Source organism: Condylostylus longicornis, unplaced genomic scaffold, assembly GCF_029603195.1.
Source record: "Condylostylus longicornis isolate FDR11 unplaced genomic scaffold, ASM2960319v2 ptg000013l, whole genome shotgun sequence".
Lineage (NCBI taxonomy): Eukaryota > Metazoa > Arthropoda > Insecta > Diptera > Dolichopodidae > Condylostylus > Condylostylus longicornis.
In genome coordinates, this window is record NW_026577982.1 from 2,281,909 (window position 1) to 2,299,749 (window position 17,841).

Genomic DNA, 17,841 nt, shown 5'->3' on the forward strand with positions numbered 1-17,841 from the left:
TATGTATGTAACTACGTTTGTATATAAATCATTTTAAAATAAATTAAAATATGTATAACATCCTAGTTGATTTTATTGAGAAATAGGGATGCGCTTAAATAAATAGGATGCAGAAGATCGAAACAATTTCAATAATAAAATTAAATATTTATATAAAAAAATAATGAATAAATTTAATATACCGGCAATTTTTAATTATTTATGTACATAATTATGTAGGTCGGATTAATAATTAAATGTGTTTAATTAAATTCCATTCATCTTATCAAATAAAATATGAGATTAGGTAATCTAAAATCTATATTTACTTACTTCCCTATCTCAATTATTGCAATGTTATGTTTAGTATAAAATTAAGTTTTTCTTGAATAAAATTTTTCTAATTTTAAATTAGTTGGACCTCATACATAAATAATTAATTTAAATAATTCTTAGTTAATTCTTAAGTTTTAAATTTCTTGAGTCTGCCACTCGGTTTAAACAATCTTTAATTTCAACCCTAGTCTTATGCTTAAATTATACCGTTTCTTAGCATTTAGTTTTAAATACAAAATATTAGCGCCTGCTTGGCGGTTTCAGCCACTTAATCGAGTAATTTTTTTAATCCACTTTGCATTTTTCAACAATGTTAGTAGAGAGTTTATATAAACGATTTGCTTTGCATATTAAGGTGTTCTGTGAGCTAGCTCTTTTTTAAAGCGGTAGTCTAAAATCACTAACGTTTCTCAAGTTATCGGCTCCCTCTATGTAGTTCAAATTTCTTTGCAAATATCCAGGAAGTATCCTCATCCAGGAAGTATTCAGATCCAGGAACTATTCAAATATCCAGAAACTTTACCATTTCAATTTTCACCCATTTCAATTTTTAAAGCATATTTGCAATGCTGGTCTTTTTGTTAGCTTTTAGAATGATACTCATTGTTCTGTTTTGAAATTTTTGAAATTTGTTATTTTTATCCTTGCTACAAATAAATTGTAAAGATGAACGATAGTCTATATGTAGAAGAATTAAACTATTATACAGCATTACAGCAGATTTTTCTGAAATAGACTGTTTAATAATAGCCAGAACCCATTTTTTTAGACATTTTTCCATGTATGCTGCTTGCATGCTCATCAAACTTTAATTTGTTATCAACAATAACTCCTAAATACTTTATACTTTGAACAGATTAAATTTTTATATTTGTAATTTCAACAGCAATGTTTCTATTTCCACCATTTACGCAAGCTATTTTTGTTTTTGAGATATTCAACATTGATTTATTCATTCCAACACAGTATGTATATTGAACGCAAAAGTGTTCAATATAATGTGAGCACCAAAGTGTAGTGGAGGTATTTCTCATAAAGTAATAGAGTGTCAAACTATTATTAGATTTTATTATTATTTGTGCCATAATCAATTCATTAAAATTTTTCACCACAATTAAATAAATTAATTTTGTATGATTTCCCGATGTATAAAGAGAAAACAAATCATCAGTTTATTTGCTTTAAATTGATTTTATTAAATTTTTAACTAAGTATATTTTTTTTAAGATTACCTATTCTTCAAAATTACTTTTAATTCTTATACTTACAAGTATTTTATAATTTAACGCATGAAATATGAAGATAAATCAAATTTTACAATATAATTATACCTGCATACAATGTCGATGGTGAAATGCAAAGACACTTATGCTAAGTAACAAATTGCTCAAAATGCTTTTGTTTTATACCAGCACTAATTTCGAATGACCTTTGTCTGGTTTAGATTTCTGTGTCGTACATAAGTTAGTTTGCAAAATTAGTGTGGTTGAAATAGTTTAGTAAAACTGAGGGCTTTGTTAGAAATGATTATGTGTGTTACACAAACTGAATTGTTACACAAACTGAGTTGTAAGTACATCAGTTAGTATTAGCAATTTTAACACTATTAATCAAGTACATGTTTTGAAAACTCAAAATTTTATTTTCTTTTCACAAATTTGTAAAGTTTCAAAACGCTCTCCTATAAAATTTTAAATTTGTCACTTAACAGGTATCTTGCGCCGCACCATCGCATGTGTTCATCGACTTACTTAATTAATCCTTAATCTTTATACTTATAGGTACTTAATTCGAATTTCTTCTTAATTGAACTTTACCTAAAATAATTAAAAATTCAAGTTTGCTTTTGTTTTGTTTCTAAAAATAAATAATACAGAAATTACTAAATAAAAAATAAAATTCTATACAATAAGTGCTTAGACTCAATTGTCAGAAAACAAAATTTTAATAAGTGAAAAAAATAATTTTTTTTTTTAGTTTAATTTAATTTTTTATTAAAAATATTTTTTATTGTAACAAATTTACATAATTAATATGTGATTTATTTAATATAAAATGTAATTGCATAAAATTAATTATTAAAAAATAAATAAGAAACAATAAGAAAATTAATAAGTAAAAAATAAACTTACTTAAACTTCTTTAACATTAAAATCTGAAAAAAGTGAAATTTTTTTAAAAAATTTGAAAAATTTCTTAATCTGGTTAAAGTTTTTAATATAAATAAGAAACCTTAAATAATTAAGAAACTTGGAACTTCTATCGAAATTTTTCAATAAATTTTTTTTTGTTTAAATTTTAAAAGAATAAAAATAGAAGAAGATTATTCAATTTTTTCAGTTAATATTAATGGAGAATGGAAAAAACTCAACAAAGTAAGTAAATAAAATTTTATTAAATAATAATTTGTAATTTATTTAAATATTTTTAAACTTTTAAGCTTCCCGTAGTTCCATAGCTCAACCTGTTACAAATAAATAATAATTTAAACCGTGGCAAGTAAAATTTCATTCAAAATTCAATTTTAATATGGTAAAATGTTTGATCTAATGTGATTTTGCTGAAATCCTCAAAAATTTAATCTAATCTAGGATGATTTGATCAATATTGGATTACTGTCTTTTTAGGCTATAGGTTGCTGCTGATTAACTTGCAATAATTTCAAGCGAATAGGGTTCTCTTCTGACATAGTGTCCTGCACCAGGTTGTATAGGGGTCATCAAATCTCCTTCGTTGTTAAAGCTTACTTTTCTTAGGAATAATATAAGAAATCTTACATCAGTTGAGTTGTTCGCTATCATGTTACTAATTATGGCAGTAACGTTCTCGTCACTAGATTTTTGCGTTGTATTAACTTTAATTGTTTGCTATTTGATTCTGATGTAAGCATGGGATTTAGAATTTTGAATAATTTTTAAAATTGTTTTAGTTTTTACTAAGTGCTTTTTTTATACCCGTACGAACGTATGTTATATTCTTACATTTTTAGTGTTTGGTGTGTTAGTAGTCTTATATCTCTTTTGTTTTAATGTGCGTTTGTCATTTTTTTTTGATTGCCATTCTTCTACTTTTCCCTCTATGTAAAATATATCATACATTAAAGTAATTTATTTATTTTTTTTTATTTATTTATTTAAACCGAGTGATTTGTGTTTAAGATGAGTTAGGTATGATAAGTTGTGTCTAAGATTAAAATTATCCAAGATTTTTCGGTTCAAGTGGAAAATTTTTAGTAATTGTATTTGTAAAACTCTCTTTATCGTTGATTTTTGCCTGCCTGTAAGGAAGGTACATACATAAAATTTAGGATATTAGTTCCTATCGAAATTAAATTTTATGTTTAGCCGTGAACACTTAAGTGTAAGATTTTTCTTAATTTATGGACAAATTATGAAATTATTTTTCACCTATTCCATTTAATTTATTTCCTAACATTTAACAGTGTAAGTAGTATTTTTTTTTCAATAACTGTAGTAGGCACTACTATTATATTAAGTACTAGTTGAAATGTGTGTGTACTTCTCTTACTTAATTATTTAAGTAAGAAAAGTAAGTAAGTAATTGAAAATTTTTGAAGTGTTCGCAGTTACAACACTGAAACGGATAATTTTTGGTTTTGTTTCGTTTTTAATAAGATTCTTATGTAATTTTCATTTTGTATGTCATACATTAAGGGTACTTATATATATATATATGCACACAATTACTTACATACATAAATTTAATTTTAAGAATTTTTGTTTTTCTTTTGTGTTTTTTCTTTTCGCTTATTTACCTTTATGTATATTGTATAATAAATATATATATGTATAAATTATATACAAGATATTTTTTTTTTTTGAAAAATGTAAGGAAGTGAAATAAATATTTAACTGTATACTTAGTTACATACCGTACCTACTTATAAATTTCTCGCCCATCCTTGCTTCAGTAGATTTTATGAAAAAAAAATGATTTTTTTTTTTATATATCTTATTTATTTTATATTTGAGTTTATAAATATGTTAACATATATATAATTATATACATGTTAGTGTATATACTAATATATACAAAGTACGGTTAATAAATTTACGAAGCACAAAGAGAAAATATTAAAGAGAAACAAATAATGCATTATTGCAAATTATTTGAAGAGAGTTGAGACTTTGATGAATATTATTTATTGACAATTGGGTGGTGTTTCTCTTCTTTTGAAATAAAATTAATTACTCATAGAAAGTTTACACATAAATTAAAGATCTGAGAATGAAAATAATATCAATGATATAATTTACGCGATTTAAAAGGTAAAATTCATGTTGTAAGAAGGGATGGGGAAATTTAATATGATTTTTTACGTTACGAATTTTAGATGGGGAAAATAGTTTCCAAAAGGAATTGTTTCCGAAATGAATTGTTCTTGAAAATGATCGTGATTCAGTAAAATCGGAAAATAATAAATTGGTTAAATTAAAAAGAATATACCTTAAAAATAATTAACCAAATTATTTTTTAGAATATCATACTTACTAACAATAAATATAGTTAACATTTACAAACTGGTTAAGCTTAAGAAATATATCTAAAAATTCTGTTTCAGATAAAGTTTTCAAATTATATCAAAAATGGTTTTAAAATCATTAAATCTGATTCACTCGAAATCATGTTACTTAACTCTGATTCAGACAATTTAGTCTAAGTGCCACTAACAATTTTTTAATTTTTGTCACAAAAGAATACATGGAATAACAACGAAAGATTTTTAATTTAAGAATTTTCTAATTTTGTCTTGAGAGTTAATGCCCACCCGCCTTAGGAGGTACGCTAAATTTAAGACCCCCTATTCCACTTTCTATAAGTAATTCATTTTTCTATTTTATTTGACTCACAGATTTTGTTCATATTAAATAATTGGTAGTGGCGGAGCTTATCATATTGTGTGGATATAGGTAGATGAAATTTACGTTTAAAGCGTAAAAATTTTAAAACTTTTCAGACTCACTTTGTACATGTTATATATATTAATGTATTGCAAGTGTATATTTGTACATAAGTTTATTTAATTTTTTTTTTTTGTTACTTCTTACACACATACCAAAAGTATATAAGTGCATATAGAAAAAAAATAATAAGGATACTTGTATTTTGTAAAAAAAAAAGAAAGAAATAAGAAAACAAAGATGAAGGTGACTTAAAAAAAAAATTGAAGTGGTGAGAAGAAATACCCGGCCAGTTAACCCACTTAATCACCCCACTGACAAAACAAAATCAACCCCAAACTTTATAGCTCAACAATCCCAATTCAACCACCCGAAAAGTAGATCACTGTAGCAAAGTAAAGAACACAAAAAAAAAAAATTATTTCAACTTTGTTTATCGATTTTCTCATCCTTTATGTTTTTTTTTTATTCTTATTTTTTTTTTTAAAAGGACGACTTTTTTTTATCATTTATATTATCTAGAATATTTTTTTTTTATTATTTTATTTTGCTTTTTTTTCCATATTATGTATAAGTATTCTCCATTTTAAGAAAAATTTATTTTTGGTTGGTAGCCATTTTGTTAATTTTACAGATCTTTTTTAAATGGATAAGCGAAAAAATGAAAAACACAAAAAAAAAAACATAGAAAACAAGAAAAAATGCAAAAGATAGCCGAATTTTGTTTTTTCTTTTTCTTTGTTCTCCGTTGATTTGTTTGTTGTTTGACAAATTATTGTGACATTTTGACAAATGGCAATTAATAAATTAAATACGCATAAAAAATTCTATTTACTATTTTAAGAAAATCTTTCATCGCGTATCTATACTTGGGTCTTAGATTAAACACTAAAGGATAAGAAAATTTGGAGAAGAACTTTTCAAAATTTGATTAAAAAAATTTTAATTCCAAAAGGTTTTCATTCATTTAATCTAATGCTAAAACTATTAATAATTTTAATATTCATTAATGTTCTCTAAAGCTCTGGAATGCTCCCTTGAAATGGCAGCTTCTTAGGTTATTCTCAATAATTAATAAAGAATGGTTTTAACTGATTTTAGAGAATTAAAAATTGCTTAAAATTATTAATGAATATTTTGTTTTCCAAGTCTGATAGAACCCCAAATTTCTTAACCAAAAAATTGAGATTTTTCAATCAAATTCATTATATTTCTTCTTTTTTGACCTCGTAAATATGTCAAAATGTTAATAACCTCGTAGTTCATTAGAAACATGTTGAGTTGAAAATCAAGTCATTAATAAACATGTTGAAAATCAAGTAACCATTTAAACATTCAGCTTTCGAATACTGTAATTAGCACATGATTCATAAGGGGGGTATATTACCTTTACATACGAGTATATAAAATAAACTGTCTGTGATGAAAATCACCTTAAAATTTAGTGCGAAATTGTACAATGGAGAACCAAATACAATGCCATTTTTAATTTTTAGGGATGTTTGGACATGTGTACCAGCTGGGTCGAAAGAGCTAAACAGCTTTTACAATAAAAAAGATGAAAGAACTATGCCTTACTTTTATGGTCGTCTGGCTTTAATTTCCGTGCAAATTAAATTCACATGTTGAGGTTTAATTTTCATATGGCCAGGTTTTCCAACAATCGTTCAACCGATGTATCGAATTGTGTGTGGAAATTTCCATTAGCAGTGGCGATACTTTCCTCAATGAGTAGTTTACATTTTTAGTGATGATTTACAAATAACTTGAATTTTTAGTATCATGCAAAAACAACACCTTTTTTAAAAGTATATAAATTCCTCATAGAAATCTATATTTTTATGTTTTTAGAAAATTTTCTATAATAGTGATAGTAGAAGCTATTTAAGTGTAAATGATGGGCTTCTAACAAAATCTGTTCAAATCTTCCATTTAATCTATAAAATTTCGGAACTAATTGACACAGAATTTTGATTACTAATTGGCAGTAAATAAAATAATACAAAATTCAAATTTATAACAACAAAAAAAAAAAAAACATCCGAGCCAACTAGTTGCTTGTATTCACAGAAACTAATGGACACGTACACTGTATTCTGATCGCTTATTTTACATTAATCTACCAAATTACTCTAAAAATCACTTAAATTCTCTTAATTTTAAGTAGAATGTTTTGTAATCAATAAAATAATTGGTCAGAATATTTTTATTGAAATTTTAGAAGAAAACGAATTCCGTAATTACCAGATTTTCTTTAATTAAAATTTCTACTTTAGATAACCTTAAATTAACATTGAAATTTAATTGATATTTTATGACAACTATTTTAATTAATCAGCATTTTTTGCTTTTTTTCCTAAATTTCTCTGTTACACACCTAAAAGTATGCAAAATTAATTTTTTACTCTTATCAAAGAATCGAGAAAATTACGTAATAACGTAAACTTTTTTTACTAACCATATTTTTCGTTTTTCTCATTTTTCACATTATCTTTGTCGAATATCCTTAGTTTTATCCTTCTGACTTATCTATTTTAGTATGTTATATATGTAGAACAGATAACTTAAGTACTGTTGAGGATACCCTTACTATAATTGCTATATCTTTTTAAATTTTTTAAATAGAAAAATTAAAATAAAAATAATGAAGAGAGAAAAACTTACAAAAAAAAAAAAAAACGAAAAAATGTAAGGATTTTCTGAGTGAAACGAAAAAAAATCCTTTTTGGAATTAAGTATTTTAAATTTATACTAATATTGTTTGTTTTTTTTTTAAGTTAGAGATAAATAATGAGTAAATAAATTAAATTGTGTTATACTTTCTCAGACTAATTAAAAATGCGTTTAAGAGTTTTACACTTACATAGGCTAGATTTGTCGAGATTAATTTGATGTTCAATTAAAGTAATTTTAAGCGGGAATAAGATTTCTATTGAAATTAATTGATAAAATCGAAAAAAATATTCGTTTGTAATGTTTTTGATTTATAAATTTATTAATTATTGTTGTTGAGACAACTATAATTTTCACCAATATTTGAAAACGTCAATGTTACTTGAAGAGGAGAACTTACGTTGTTAATAATGAAAGATAGATTTCCTTTTGGGCACTCGGTTTTTGTTATTAATTAATTAAATCGTTAAAAGTATATTTAAATTTATTTCAATTAAATTTTACAATTTAATCAGATTAGTAGTAGTTCTTACCACCTAACATTAGGGGGGGTAGATTTTCTCTTTTTCCGCATAACGAAAGCAGCTGTACAGCACCGTCTTTACTGCTTCACCTCTTTGACAATTCCGAAAAATTGTTTGACGATGAAACGTCCTAGCCTAGTTTTCCTGATCAACTGTATACATTATTCCAAAGTAACTCTCTTTTCTTTTCGCTTCCTTATTTTTGATGTCTTTAAGCTTCTCCAATGGCAAAGAATTTAATTAGAACAACAAATTCAAAAAATATTTTGAATAAACCTTTCAATTTAATCATTAACGGTAAAATAAACGCCTTTTCCTGAATTTTTCATATTGTTTCTTCTCTCTTATTCGGCTTTATAATAGGAGGAATCTCAGGTCTCAACAGTTTTTAAATAAAATTTTCTTGTATCATTTACCCCCGATCTAAGTTATTACTATTAAAATATTGTAAAAATGTTTAATTTGGATTATTTTTTATTGGATCTCATTGAGATTAACTTCATCAACATTTGATTTATAAAATGTTTAAAATAAAAATTTTGAGACCGATATTTTCATATTTTAGAAACTGTATGAATTTTAAAAAAAAAATTTAGATCTGGCTGTATTTTTGCAGATTTCAAAATTATTTTCATAAAAAATTCATTGATCTTGTTATCATTCCAATATATTTAATTTGTATTTTATTTTTTTACAGGAATTCATGGAATTAGATTGTGAAGAAAGGCATGAATGATAGTCGATACCGATATATTAGAGGTAATGTAAAAATTAAAACGAATTCTATTCTATATTCTGCACCTTTTTCATTAAATTAAAATGAAGCTCATAAATTTTCATTCAATCTCTGTGCTTCATTACTCAAAATTTGTAATATAAAATGGTGCAGAATATTCACTAAAGTAAAAATTTAATTTAAATATTATGTTATATAGGTGCTGTGGCCACAATGGAAAACTTCCAAGCCGCATTAGATCCTCGTAAACAGGAGCTTCTTGAAGCTAGATTTATTGGTGCTAGGGTAAGTTTGATTTTTTTTTCTTTATTTTAATTTTTAACAATTTTGAAAATATTAAAATATGTTATGGTTCTTCTTAATCTCCTAAATATATGCAATATCGTATAATATAGTGAAAAATTAAAAATGTGAACACAAGAATTGAAATGCTTAGCCTATAAAGTGCTAATTGAAGAGTTACTTACTTTGTATATTCGCATAGGGAACTGTTCAGAAAATCACATTTTTCTTAAGTGTGATTACCACATTTATTTAGCAATTTTAGCTTAAAACAATAGTCGCGAACATGAGGGGCATTAATAGAATTAAATATTCATTATTTATAAATGTGATGAAAAAGTGGAAAATATGCCGCCGATCAGAGCTAATAATTTTATTAAAATTTTTCGCCATCTTATCGAAATATAAATGATATGACACGTCAAACAATACAAAATATTGTACAAAAAAAAAAATAGAAGACAAGAAAAAAAAAATCGTGCTTTTCAATTTGAACGCATCCAGAAGAAGAAAAATTAAAAAAAAAAAAAAAGGGCGTTGGCTCTTTTGTAAATCTTTTTCTATTCTTTTCACTTTTCTCTACAATTTTCCTCCTATTTTAGCATAGACAGACAACATACAAGGCAAAAGGGACCCCGTGTTTTTTTTCTTCTCATTTTCATTTTTTTTTATTATTATTATTATATTACTTGTATTTTATATATACTCGTATGTATGTAAACATTGAAATATTTACATTAGAAATTTTTTTTCCTATATTCACTCATTCTATTTATATACAGTTATAGCTATTTGCCAATGAGCCATTATTTTTAATGGTTCATTATTTAGTTTAATTAGTGAAGTATTTACAATTTTGAAGAAATTTCTTATCGTATACGTTCAAAGTATCCCATGTAGGCGATTTTGAACTAGTTATTTAATTGAATTAAGTAACTAATGATTTTTATGGCATAAAACTGTTCAAATGATTATCGCACTCAAGACCCCAAACATTCCTTAAATTCCGCAAACTTAGAAAAGTAGAAGCCAGAAACACATAGCGATTTGCTTCCTCTACTCCGAGGAAATGCTCGTGTATCATGGGTCATACAAAAAAATGACCACATTGACGTTGAAATTAATCGTTTTTCAATATTATGAATATAATTATAGTCGATAAATGGTTTATTTGACTGGAACAAGTCATTTTCTCTTCTTCTTTCAAATTTTTGCTTTTTAAATTCAGAAAAATTCCAAGTTTTTGCTCCTGAAATTTTAAGTTTTTCGAATTTCTATAAAGGTAAAATACGAACGATAAATGCCTTTTCACCAAAAACAACAACTCTATTTGTTTTAACTTAACTAATCGTCCATTACATCAACATCGAGATCGCCCGCTATGTCAATAGTTCATAATTTTTTTCTTCGTCCTAAAAGTATCCAATAATTTAAATAAAACAAAATTATAATTCTTAAATTGAAAATATTTTGAAAAATTCATTTATTATTGTGAACCACTGTATATATTACATACATATGTTTGTATGTAATATCAATACATGAATACTCACATATGTGCAGCTAGGTTATGAGTTAAAATTTATTATAATATTCTTAATATTATATAACAAGCGTTGTTTGTGTTACATTATAAATAAGTCAACAATAATAGGAATGTTTTAATAAAATATACAAAAAGAAAAAACAGCAGAACAAAGAAAAAAAAAAGAAAAACGATAATTTTTTTTCTAGGTCCTTCTATATCCTTTATTTAATATTATTGTGTTTTTGTTGTTTTCGTTGGTTTTGTTAGAAAACTAATAAATATCAGGAGTCAATCAGTTAAGATATGAGCAAAAAAAAAAAATATAGATTCAAAAATTTTAGATAAATTCACGTAAAATATTAATAGTTTTATTAAAAAAAGAAAGGACGAATATTAAAATTTTCCTAAGATTTTGGTGCTTGCTGCTTTCGTAAAATTTAAAGGGAAGATGTTAAGCGTAAATTTAGTTTCTTTCAAATCGTAATTTATGCGATAATGTAAAATATTTTATTTACGTTTTGTAAATTAAAAATTCCTTCTTTTAAATTTCAAGAATTAATAAATCTGAATATTGATCTAGTTTCCAAATTTAGTTAAAATATTTTAATTTTTATATTTCAAAAGCTACATTCTTACATTCTTTTCAGCTATTTTAAAAAATTCCACAGGCAACGTGGAAATTTTCGTTTCAATTAAGTTATTTTAAAAAAAAACTCTATATAGAATCAAGATTACTGAATAATTTCTTGATATTTGTCTTAGTAAGCAATTTATGGGATTTATACATTTCCTTTCCACATAACTACCTAACTAAATGATCCGATTCCTCATAGGTATTATTGTTGTATTCATAGCCTTGATATCAAGATGGTATTCTACTCTACGATGAGGACTAAGGAGGGTATTCTACTCTATCGATGAATTTATATGTAATATTAAAATTTTGAATTATATAATTTGATTTTTTTTGCATTGGACGAGAGTTTTAAAATGAGTACACAAAATTGAATTATAAATAAAAATGTGAAAAATTGAACGGTTTTCAAAATATCAACTTTGATATCCTAAAACTCGAGAGGGAAGGCCTAATAAAGGAATATGCCACTAGGTGTTCATCTGGCCGCATTCTATCAGTCTGTTTCGTAAGTACCGTCGAGTCTCGAACACCTGGTATAAAAAATTTTAATCTTAATTTAAGTAATATTTGCTGTGTTCAGATCTAAGCTTATATTTAGGCTTACAAAGAACAAAATTATCTATTTCAAACCCTTCTATCAGGCTAACATAAATGAATTGTGAATTATGGATAGTTGACAGATTTGTTTTATTGACTATAATTTCATAGTAACACTTAAACAAATGTTAAGCTGTTAACCAACTCATACGATTATAACACGCATATTTTACGGTCATCTTCGGTAATTTTGATTTTTTCATACTTTATTATTCAATTGTTCTGTTATAATTTAACAGTTTGCGGCTCCTAATTTAATATTTTCTCTTCTTTATCTTTTGTAAAATTTTTCAGGATTATAACAGTTTTTCCTATAACAAGTTAATTAGTTTTAAATTAAGCACTATGATTATAGAATGTAGTAGGTAATGGTTATAAGAACATTTTTATAAATATGTAAAAATTATCATTTATCACACATACATATATGAAAGCATATATAACAAGCTTCTTATAAAAAAATATGGTAAATTGGAGGGGGCGACAATTTTCTTATACTTTTTTATGAAAAAAAAAAGCAATTTATTGTTATTTTTTGTGGCTTCTTCAGAGTATAAAAAAAAATTTAATATAAGGAATTTTTTTTTTTTTTTTTGTAATTTGTTGAATTGGAAAAAAAAGGTGTACACACAAAATTTTTGTTGCATTTTGTAGCGCATGTCGTTCAAATTGCATTTTTTCCTTTTCTATTTATATTTTTCTTATTTTTTCTTGTTTCTTTTCTTATGTTTGCCTAAATGCAAAAGTTTGATTAAAAATTCCTTTTTTTTTTTTTGTTATTTTTTATACTTCAACAATAACGCATTTATAAAATTCAAATTTTCGTCCATTTTAATTGCGAAATTTTTCTATATATAGAATGTTTTTGTTCATATGTGTGTTATTCACGCCACATATTGTTGAGTGCAAATTTTGTAGGTATACAATGTACTGATATTTGTAATTATAATTTATGTGTAAGATTTTTGATTGACAGTATTGGAAATGAGAGACATTTAAGATAGGTTTTTATAAATAACTTTTGTTATTCTTTGAAATTTCTTTGACATTTAATTTTTAATAATTATATTCATATTTTCAAAAGAGTGCGTTCTACATTGTGTCATTCATTAAAATTATGAAAATGACAATTAAAATAATTAAATCATTGTTAATTGTCATAAATGTCATAAATTGTTCATTAATGTCATCGTCATTGATATGTATGGTTTAAAGTCAGTTTCTTTATTTGTTTTGTAAAAATTTTAGAAAGAGACAAAAATTTAAATTCGTGAAAATAAGGAGAGAAATAATAGTAATAAGCTACTTAATTCTCTAAATTGTAAAAAAAAATAGTTGAAAATTTCTATTACTTAAATAATAACATTCGCGAAGAGTAATTTAAAAAAACGAAGCAAATGACATTCGAAAAATGAGCAAAACAATAAGAAAAAATATATGTTAATAATTACTTGTCAAAATATGAAATAGAGAGCTTCCGTACTCTCGTTTTAACTAACATTTTATTAATCTCTGTACATGAGAATTTTTTTGCTGAAATTCTCATGTAAACCTAAATAAATTTTTCGAAATTTCAAGAAAACTTTCTGTAAATACTGTTAGTTTCGATATTATGTGTATACTTGACTTTGACATTTTAAACGTCAATATGTTATTTAAATTTTAATTTCTGTAATTGAATGTTAAAGTTTTAAGTTATAAATTTTTGAACAAAGATTGTGATACGCTCTGTAACAAAATATGCCATTTTAATGTAATCTAAGTGTCATATACTCTCTAGTTTGAGAAATTTACTTTTAAGCAGAATATTTTTCTTCTTTTAAAGAGTATCATGAGCGTATAGGAAAATCTGTTATATCACATAGAATTCGAATTATTTTTCATATTATAAACTTTGCGTTCTAATATTTTTTATTTATATTATAAACTCGTATATAGTAGGAAACTATTTACAATATTTTAATTGTATTAACAAAACTGTTCGCATATAGGTGTAAGCTATGAGCTTTTTGATAATTTTTTCCTATAATTGTTTATTGGTACTATAAGTATTTACCTGACGCTTATCGATTTTATTTATTTTTTTTTTTTGTGGAGCTCATATATAGTAAAAGATTTTGTGACATTTCAAGATTTTGTATTAGTTTTGCATATTGCTTTGTCTCGAGATCTACATAATAAATGTGTATGCATGTATGTATGTAAGGATGAACTAGTATTGAGCTTATATGCATAAAATTTGCAATGTTATTGTGGCATTCAATGCGTTTTTTTTTTTTGCTTTTCTAAATGCCATTTCCGTATTTTTGGTATTTTATTTTTCTTTTTCGTTATGTTTAGAATAATTTTTTGTTGTTTTTTTTTATTTATTCGCTATTTATCATTTGTTATTTTTATTTTTTTTTTTTTTGTTATTCATACTTTTGCTCATCCTATTGGGAATCTTTATTTGTTATTATTGCCTTAGTTTAGTTGTTATATTTTTTTTTTATTTTATTTATTTCGGGGATGTTCTCTTCTTTTCGATATTTTCTATATATGTATTTTTAAAATCTCGAATAAGCTTTACACATTTAAAAACAACAACACAAAATATCCTAAACGCAAACATACATTCATATATATATATAATTTGTATGTATGTACTTCAGTATGTAAAATGAAATTTAGTTCCGATGCGTTCCTTTTTAATGCATTTACATGGGTGTGTGTGGTTATGCAGTTTTTATTATATTTTTTATATTTTCAGTTTTTAATATTTGAGAAATTTTGTTAATACAATCGTATATCGCTTTCTTTTTTTTGAGAAATTATGTATGGTCTCTTTGTAATTCTCTAATAAGTTTTTATGCATTATAACTGCATAATTTCCGTTTCTATGTAATATAGGATAACTTATCCTAAAATTTTAAATATGTAGATTCAAAATTTTGAAATTCAAATGTTAAAGAAGTTTCTTTTTTATTATTCTTTAAAATTTTGAGACGAGGTTCTTAATTAAATAGCACATTTTTTTTTGGAATGGTTTTGGTTTTAGATGCCTTTAATAATTATTTATAATTGCAAAAAAAATGACTTCAAAATTTTAATACTTTATTGAAATTTTTTATAAATTTTATTCAATTTTTTTTAACAATGCAATTTTTCACTTGCAAATGTGCAAGTAAATTCGTTTTTGTACGATCCGTCCTCGTCATTTAATGATAAATCAAATAGTGGACCTATTATTTAAGCTTTACAGGTTGAGAAGTTTCGGAAAATCCTTCCAGTTTTAAAAGATTTAAAGCATATGCGTTTGTATAACAGTTTTGTGCAAAAACAATTGCTTTATATTACCAAACTGAAACCAAAGGTTGGTATACGCTAGAAATCTTATGTATTTTAAGATTTCCTTATAAAAGTAGACTAAAAAATATTCATTTTTATAAAATAAATTCATTAAAATTAAAAGTGCAAGATAATGTTATTCTACATATACGTATATACACTGTAAAAAATTCAATGACTAAATTTCAAACTTTTGGTTTAAAATCTAGTTTTAGAACCATTTTAGTTCATGCTACTACTTTAAATTCTATAAAACTTAATATTCAAGCTTTCTACAGTTTAGAAATTATTTATTTATTAAAATTTTTTATAGTATATGTAGATCGAATATGATATGTATACATAGAAAATGAAGGCCTATTCGAAAAAAAAATTTAATCTTCTTTTTCTTTCTGTTTCGGTTCCATGGAATTTTATCGTCTATATTCTATGAATTTGTTTAAATTATTCAACGCATATGCTTATTTAAGATTCTAATAATAATTTGGTTTGCATTTATTCAATTCAAATGCAAATTCAGATATATTGTGATATTAAAAGATTTACATTAAAAAAAGCAAATTCGATCATTATAATAATTGTCATTTGTGACATCTGATCTAATTAGTGTTATAATTAATCAATAATACTATAATTTCGAGTGAGTAAAAATTAGAAATCTATACAGGCTGTGAGTAAATAGTGTGAGCGAAAATTTCACCTAATATTATAGAGTATACTCATTTAAAAACGGAATTCGAAATATGATAATAATAATTGGCAGCACTGATAATTCTTGAGAGAAGCAAATCGGAAATCGTCGTATTGTAATCTAATTTAATTTTTTTTTAATTTGCATTTTTTATGTATTGTATTGTGCTATATTGTCATGGGGTATGTATCACATACTATAAATATTTTGCATATATAACGGTTAACGGGTGTTTTTTTTTTTTTTTTGAGAAATTTTTACGGTAAATTTTAAAAATGAGTAGAAAATAAAAAGAAAACTAAGAAACAAAAGGCAACGATTTTAAATTTTTGTTTTTGGTTCTATTATGAAATACAACTGTTTATGCATGTATGTTTGTATGTATATGCTTTTTACCGTTAAAACACTTGATACCGTTAGAATTTAAGTTTGTTGCTGTTTTTCAATTTTCAATTTATATACCGTTAAAGTTGAAGCTTGCTTTTGTTGTTATTTTATGTTTTTTTTTTTGTGTTTTTTCTTCTAAAAAGAAAAACTTTTCGCTGATTTTTTTTTTGTGTATTTTAAATTTTTTTTTTTCCTAAAATTTGAGTTGCAGAAAAAAAAAAACAAAAAGGGCGAGAAAATTACAAGGAAGTTGAAAAAATAAACAAAAAATACATACTAACATTTACAAACACACCACATACAACCGTACACGGTTACCTATTTAACAGTTACATGCCATCTATATAATAATTTTTTTTTAAAATACATTATGTATACATAAAGGAGCTGTTATGTAAATATAAGACAAATAGAGGAAAAAAAAAAGATTTTTTTTCTCAGTGTGGTAATGTTGCTGATAATGCTGATAATGCTGATAATGATAATAAGAGATATTGATTATGATTGTGATGATAATGAAATTGATGACGATGATTTTTCCAATGATTAAAAAAATCGCTGAAAATTGAAAAAATTCTGAATCATAAACGATATTTGTTGTTCATTAATATATTGGTCACAATTAAGAATTACTAACATTCGTTAAGATAGGATGGTGGTTTCTGGTAGATTTTTCTACCATAAGACAGATATGCAGAACGTTTCCCTATGGTATGCGATAAAAGTATATACTAAGATATTGGGAAGTATCGTTAATAAGGCAAGAACAACTTGTTCATACAAAATAGAATGTTATAACTTATACAGGCTGTTTCTGTCGTAGATGAACTATTATATATCGTTACAAAAACTCCCATGTCTCAAGACTCGCGAGTCAATTAATATTTTGTATGAAGCTCAAAGCTTGTAGATCAAGAACGTTCAAGATACTACGGTTTAAAATCAAGTTTGTTTTTTTATACCCGTACGTATTTTCGAAGTGCAATACAAATATGTCATCCCGTTTGTAACGTTAAGAAATAATAGCCTGAAAAATAGACGCAAGTATATGTTTTTCATCGAAGTCGAATTCTGAAATGATTTAGCCGTTATTGTCCGCCAGTTGAGTTCTGTTTACCATATTTTCATAAATGATTTATTAAATAGTAAATACCAGAACTCTATTTGAATTAATACAGAACCCTGAACCTAATATAATACAGAACCCTGTAATACAACTTCG

General features: G+C 24.9%; 1 long non-coding RNA gene across 1 annotated transcript; it reads left to right on the forward strand.

Moving 5' to 3' along the window:
- Positions 1–2,577: 2,577 nt before the first annotated feature.
- On the forward strand, positions 2,578–9,467 carry LOC129605182 (uncharacterized). Its single transcript, XR_008696700.1, has 3 exons — positions 2,578–2,690; positions 9,132–9,193; positions 9,370–9,467. It is a non-coding gene; the product is annotated as an uncharacterized LOC129605182 (long non-coding RNA).
- The last annotated feature ends 8,374 nt before the right edge of the window (positions 9,468–17,841 follow it).